This window comes from Ascaphus truei, chromosome 1 (assembly GCF_040206685.1).
Source record: "Ascaphus truei isolate aAscTru1 chromosome 1, aAscTru1.hap1, whole genome shotgun sequence".
In the NCBI taxonomy this organism is placed as follows: domain Eukaryota; kingdom Metazoa; phylum Chordata; class Amphibia; order Anura; family Ascaphidae; genus Ascaphus; species Ascaphus truei.
Window position 1 is genome coordinate 34,872,879 of NC_134483.1, and position 7,260 is coordinate 34,880,138.

General features: G+C 48.7%; 1 long non-coding RNA gene across 1 annotated transcript; it reads right to left on the reverse strand.

Annotated features, from left to right (window-relative positions):
- Positions 1-2,473: 2,473 nt before the first annotated feature.
- LOC142468898 (uncharacterized) lies at positions 2,474-6,662 on the reverse strand. Its single transcript, XR_012788900.1, has 3 exons — positions 6,390-6,662; positions 5,563-5,702; positions 2,474-2,607 (listed from the first exon to the last, which is right to left on the reverse strand). It is a non-coding gene; the product is annotated as an uncharacterized LOC142468898 (long non-coding RNA).
- Between the last annotated feature and the right edge of the window lie 598 nt (positions 6,663-7,260).

The window sequence follows — 7,260 nt, forward strand, 5'->3', positions numbered from 1 at the left end:
ACTATAACCGGATTGTGTTTGTATTCTACATTAGATAATATTCCTTCGACGAAAAATATTACTTTGGGTAAACATAGCTTTCTAATATGGCCCTTCTGATATCGCTGCAAATGTAAAGATAGGCAATTACTCACGGAGAAAAGCAAGAGTGCAAATGCAACAGGTGTAGTGGTGAGTGGCATTTCTGTCCCCAACTCACCCAGGACTCTCTGTGATCTGTGTTTTCTGCCACATAATATAAAAGCCTCTTAATGTTCGCAGAAAAACCCAGTCTTGTGATAAAGACTATTCCAGGAATGTAAAGTAGTAGACATTTAGCCAGCTCTTTTCCCCGGCATTAAAACAACCTTGTGATCAGTGTGTGCAATGTGGGAAAATATTTGAGTGTCGCTTAGTTATAGATTGCAAGTAGGAAAGCAGGCATATCTTACTATAAAACCATATATAAAAAACCCCATTAATTTACGCTGCCTAACGGCTACGCCCACCACTTGTCTTATCAAATTCCGCTGCTGGACTTCTGAGATCTGCATTTAAACTTGTCCTCACAGAGTTCATTGAGTAAGCGCTAATTGACGAGATGCTTAAGCAGCTTGAATGCGAAAGGGAGGAGAGGGACAGAGTGATAATTTAAGAGGAAAGTGTGATCAAGGGTGTCGGTTCTGAGCATCGAGGATGTGAATATTGCCTGTTTGAACACAGTGAAAAATGCGCCTGAGCGGAGAGAGGAGTTGAAAAAGTGTGACCCAGGCCATTTTGGCTGATGGGGCCGCTGGTCAGCGATGTGGTCCCATGCCGCTCGGATCCTCAGGCGTCTGCCTCTGGAGGGATGGCCCATTGGAGTGTGTCCATATAGTAGGTCTCTGATATTATATGCCTGGGTCTGATCCCAGGCCACAGGCCGTAGTTCAGCAAGTGGCGTTTTGTCCTTGGTGTACTAACACTGGTACTGCTATGGTGGAAGTTTCCCTATCTCAGGGCCTTCCCTGTAGCAGCCACAAACTGGTAATGGTCGGGGTCTAACTGGGGCCTGCAGGGTAACTCTAGGCCTAGTCCGGGAGCCACTGACACCTGGACACTACCTGTCCCTTCAGCTCCCTTCTCCGACTGGCGTGGTCCCCCTGAAGCACTCCAATTGTATCTATCTTGCTGCCGTGGTTCTTGCAACCCTATTGGCTGCTGCGCGTCACCTGTCTCTATCTCCCAGAGCATGCTAGGAGATGTAGTTCCCCTGCGGAGCCCTTTCCAAGATGGCCACCGCAACTACCAGGGTACTGCACATGCGTAATGTCCATCCTGTGCATGCGTGATCAAAGTGGCCACCATGACCTAATATGGGGGCAGGCTGATCGGCATCCCGCCGCGGAGCTTTGCTCTATCTGGCGGCTTCTATGCTTCCCGCAGTCGCCTCCTCATCCCCCGCTCTCGCATCGGAGGTAAGGGGCAAGGGAGACCTGGCTACACACAAAGAAAGTTATGGTGAGTACAGAAGTGACAAGAGCCCACCACCGTGCAGTGGATAGCAAATAAAAATACCACTTATTGTTGACATGTCTCAGACAGGTCCACAAACCATCCTTTCCCGGTTATCTCTGGGTAATGACATACAAATGAGCACTCCCATCATGTCTACTTATTAACAAGATTGTAAGGTGCAGAAGCAGAAGTAGTTGAGGTTGGAGATTAGGGTGGACTTCCGGGTAAGTAGGTAAATGGAATGTAAATAATGAGAAGAGGTTAGGTGGAATAGTGGCAAGGAAATAAGTGACTGGAAAAGGGGAGATACTGAAATTAGAAAGTAATTAGTTTCTAGTAAATACAAGATCTAAACAGTGGCCGTCCGTGTGTGTACTGGAAGCAGTCAATGGTCTGAGGCCAAAGATAGGAAACAAGATGCCCAGGCAACGGAGGCGTTATCAACATGGCAGTTGAAGTCTCGCAGGAAGAGGGTGAGAGTAGCAGAGGGAAGGAAGAAAGAAAACCAGGACTCAAAGTCAGGTAGGACGTTTGATGGGAAGAATGTAAAGGTCTATAGATGATAGCCACCTTCCGTGTCAGGGGGGAGGGAAGTCAGACAGTGTGTGCTCTAATAGAGGAAAATAAAAGGGAAGGAGGAGTAGGGAGTAGTTGATACGGCAGTGAAAAGACAGAAGAAGCCGTGGAAACCCAACTCCTAATGCAATGTGTAATGATTTATTTTTTTACTGAACTGATCATCCTTTGATTGCTGTAGCAATTTACAATGTTGCACTGTGGCTGCAGTATTTCCCCCGACTGAGGCACAGAGTCAGAAGGCTGCCACTAAGATACCCACACAAGCAGACTATTGGCCGATCGATCGCAGGTGAAGTGATCGATCGGCAGCCTAGGTAATTATTTCTGATCAAAGCGACTCACGTGCTGCATATAGTAAAACAAACAAACAAAAATAATAACGTTGAAACCAGGACTGGTGCTGTAACACATTCTCCAGTTTAATCCACAAGCCTTATTGAGGGGTGTGAGAGATGTCCGTTCATGTTCCTGGAATGCAGGCAGTTTCTCGTACAGTAATCCTCCATGAACAATGTTAAGCACCCACTGAGCCGTTTCACCTTCCATCTGCACCTATCAGAGGCAACCATAGGAGGATAGTCACGGGGGAGAGGCACTAAGAAAATGTCCCGTATGAACCCATGCGTACCTTACAAAAATCATTAAAAAATAAAATACGGGCAATTTCCAATTAAGCAACCCAGTTGTAAGTTCTCATTTAACCCTCATGGGGCTATGGCTGAGGTGGGCAATTCTATTCTTCAATGGCTACCAACAGGTCAGGTTTTAAGGATATCCCTGCTTCAGCACAGGTGGCTCAATCAGTCCTTGTTTCAGCACAGGTGGCTCAATCAGTCCCTGCTTCAGCACAGGTGGCTCAATCAGTCCCTGCTTCAGCACAGGTAGCTCAATCAGTCACTGCTTCGGCACAGGTAGCTCGATCAGTCCCTGCTTCAGCACAGGTGGCTCAATCAGTCCTTGCTTCAGCACAGGTGGTGCAGTCTTTGACTGAACAGCTGATTGAGCCACCTGTGGTGAAGCAGGGATAGCCTTAAAACCTGACCTGTTGGTGGCCCTTGAGGACTGGAGTTGCCCACCCGAGCTAAGGTATCCAGGAGTCACTGGGGTGCTTCATTTGAAATGGGGAGGGGTAGGCATTTCTAGGGTCCTATTGCTCCCACCAATCTGTGTACTTGGTGAAGATGTAATACATATGTAGCCCCTGTTCCCCCTGCCACGGGACATCTGGCCACTACAGGGGTATGTCCCTGGTACTGTTGATCACCTGCTGGTTACAGGAGGTCTTAGTTGCTCCGCGGATGATATATGGGAGCAGCAACAGGGCAGGCTTTTCCTTCTCAGGGTGCAGCGCCTCCATCCCATGAGGATCCTGCTGGAAGGAGGATGGTCCCCACAGGCAAATTCTCCTTCACAACGACCACACATTATAGCTAGTACAACAGCACATTTATTGGGTAGACAGCATGGCATCATCTCCATTCCCTGGAGCAGACTCCACGGGTTTGAGGCCCCAAGAGTCCCTCCTCAGCTCATTTACCTTCTTGCAGGGACCATACCACAGCCTAATCATAGCACAACTCAATTTGCTGGAATGTCAGCTTTTATACCCAGAGGGAAGGGCTTGTAACTCCGCCACATAACAGGGCAGGTCTAGGTACTGACAGGCATCACACCATATACATGTGACCCAGTCAGTACCCTCCCCAGGTATGACACTCCAACTAGGCCTGCCCCTGGATAAGGCAACATAGTACTTATCCTGGCTGTAACTGCAGGCTAGGCCCTGCGCAGGAGTTTAACCCCAACACTGCCTGTTCCTATCAGGACTTAGTGTTGAGGCCAGTGAAAGGCTATAGCCAGGGGCACCAGGCTACACATATAAGTGGGTCATGAAGCTGAAGATGCGCAACGCGATGCACTTTATTACAAGATTACTATTGACTGTGCAGCAGGTCTGATCATAGGGCTGGAGCACGGGAAACAAAAATGGCATATTTGTTACCAATGGAGATTTGACAATAATTTTTTGGCAACATATGTAAACGATAATGCAAATGACTATTGATTTGCAAAATGGCTTATTCATACAGTATGCCAGGGGTGCTCAACTCCAGTACTCATGCCCCCCCCCCCCCCACCCATCAGGTCAGGGTTTCAGGATATCCCTGCTTGAGCACAGTGTGCAGATGTAGAGGTGTTATTGCTGGCACTGGCACATGCTACCAGATGCAATAATGCCTTATCCCCTCCCCTTTTCCATGAGCAGCTAATTCAAGCACAATGTTATCTGCTCTCACAGGCCTGTTATGTGCGTTTTTACATCTGTAATGTTTGTGCCTTAGACCAGTGTTTTACAACATTTATTTTGGTTAAGGAACCCTAGAACTATATTGTGAAATTCTGGGGAACCGAAACTCTCTCTCCCCCCCTGCCCATCTCTCTCTCCCCCCATCCATCCCTCTTCCCCTCCTACACTTCTCCTGTCTCTCTCTCTCTTTTCCTCCCTGTCGCTTTCTTTCTTCCCCTCCCCTGTCCTCTCTCTCTCTCTTTCATCCCCTTCCGTCTCACTCATTCACTCACTCACTCACTCACTCACTCACTCTGTTCCTTCTCCCCCATCTCTCTCGCTCTTTTTCCCTCCACCGTCTTTCTCTCTCCCTCCCTCCCCTCTCTTCCCCTCCCTCTACCCCTCCCCACTCTCTTCCCTTCCCCTCCCCCTCTCTCTCCCCTCCGCATGTCTCTCTTCCCCTCCTCCTGTCTCTCTCTTACCATCTTCCTTTCTCTTCCCCTCTCCATCTCTCTCTCTCTTCCCCTCTCCGTCTCTTTTCCTCTCCGCCTCTCTCTATCCCTGTCCATCTCTCTCTATCCCCCTCCCCCTGTCTCTCTCGCTCCCTGCCCCCTGTCTCTCACCCACTCCCCTGTCTTCTCTCTTCCCCTCCCGTCTCATTCGCTCTCTACCCCTCCCCCATCTCTCTCGCTCTCTTTTCCCTCCACCCGTCTCTCTTTCCCTACCCCTCTCTCTTCCCCTCCCTCTTCCCCTCCCCACTCTCTCTTCCCCTCCTCGTCTCTCTTCCCCTCTTCGTCTCTCTTCCCCTCTCCGCCTCTCTTCCACTCTCCGTCTCTCTCTTCCCCTCTCCGTCTCTCTCTTCCCCTCTCCGTCTCTCTTCCACTCTCCGTCTCTCTCTTCCCCTCTCCGTCTCTCTCTCTTCCCCTCTCTCCTGTCTCTCTTCCCCTCTCCCCTGTCTCTCTCTTCCCCTCTCCCTTGTCTCTCTTTCCCTCCCCCCTCTCTCTTTCCCTTCCCACTCTCTTCCCCCTCCCACTCTCTCTCTCTTCCCCCTCTCTCTCTTTCCCCCCCTCTCTTCCCCTCCCCCTCTCTTCCTCTCCCCCTCTCTTCCCCTCCCCCTCTCTCTCTTCCCTATCCCCCTCTTCCCCCTCCCCCTGTCTCTCTCTCTTCCCCTCCCTCTTTCTCGCTCTACACACGCGCACACACACGCTCACACACCTTACCTTGCGGGTGAGGACACCTCCCGTGCTTTTTTTCAGAATAAGTGAATTCAATGTGTGTTTTCCAGCAATAGATAGGTCTTCTCTTGCCAGCTGTTTCAATGGATGCCCAGCAACACTCCGTATTGTCCATGGTCCTGATTCTGTGAAAATAGATAAGGCAACCTGTTTGTTTTCTAACACTTTAGTTATCATGGAGTATGGGGCACGGAAAGGAAAAAAAACAAAAGCAAAGAAATGTTAACATTGTGTCATCTTTAAAGATCAGGTGACTGCCCCGGCCTCCATTTCATCCATTCCCCTTGTACATTAAATCCATTGGCACCCTAAAATAGGTTCTGTCTGAGTATAGTAACTGGCCCACAGTACCTCCTGCTATTCTGGGAAAGCTGTCCCCACGGCAACCATGAGGTGCCAGTTTTGCTTGAATTTGGGTACGAGCCAGAAAGATCGTCCTGTAACATGAAGGCAACATAAATACCATAGAACACTTTCAAATGTGCGGCCTGTGAAATCAAAATACAAGTGTCACTTGAGGAATCCAATGATGCAAGAATATGAGATGCTGCTGCAAATATTAAAGTCAAGGTGTATGTACAAATCAAGTGGGTGAAATTAAACTTGGTGTGCTCGTGTGGGTGGACGTAGGTAATGGATTGGTAACAAATTGGTAGAGTTATAAACTTTGGCTTTACTACCCTGACATAGAAGGTGTGGCGCTGAAGATAAGAGCGAGGCCCACACCTAGGGTTGCCTGGTGGGTTCTCCAAAAATACTGGACTATAGGGAAAGGTGTTACGTGCTCGTGAGACACACACACACCCCTTCACCTCTTTCTGCTCCATGCTGCTTCCTCCTCTCCTTGGCTCCACCCCCAGGCTCCTGACACCTCCTCCTGATTGGCTGCATTATCCAGCAACAGCCAATCAGGGTGGAAGAAGCTGGCCAGCCCCCTAGCAGTAGCCCTGCTCTCTCCCTGCTCGGGGAAATCCACAAGCCAGGTCACTATGTCCAGGGAGGTAATACAGGACACATGCATTTTTTTTTATTGGACAGAGTGTCCAAATACAGGACAGTTCAGTTTAATACTGGACACCTGGCAACCCTACCCACACGAAGGAGAAGGGAGTATGAAAAGGGGGAGGAGGATGGAGTAGGAAGAGGAGGAGGAGGAGGAGGAGGAACAGGGAGTATGAAAAGCAGAAGGAGGTTGGAGTATGAAAAGGAGGAGGAGGAGGGGTGAATGGTGATTCTGATTTTGCAACTAGCAAAGGCAGCCGGGAAGTGTCTGATATATACAGGCAAAGCTCAGCTGGGATTAGTTACTGGGCCTGCTGCAGTAACTGAAAGCCAGGCCTGCAGTTGCTGCTCCCCCACCCGACAAATACAGGCATCGCCTTCCACTTGTCTTATAGTTGCATTTGCTGTCATTGCTGTTTAAAAAAAATAAAATAATACAATGTCAAACAAATGGTTATCTCATCAATTCACCGTAATAGTTCAACAATTGCACTTTGAAGTGAAACAAAAAATGTTCACTGAAAAAAAAAAAAAACAACCTCCGTATTTTCTGTGACTAAAATGTAAGATGTCTGCATTCAATATCATCACATGTCCAAGTTGTGTGTTTGTGTAGACACATTGCATTTGGCAGAAGAAGTGCATGCTGGTATAAAATCTGATGTCTCCATGAAAATATCA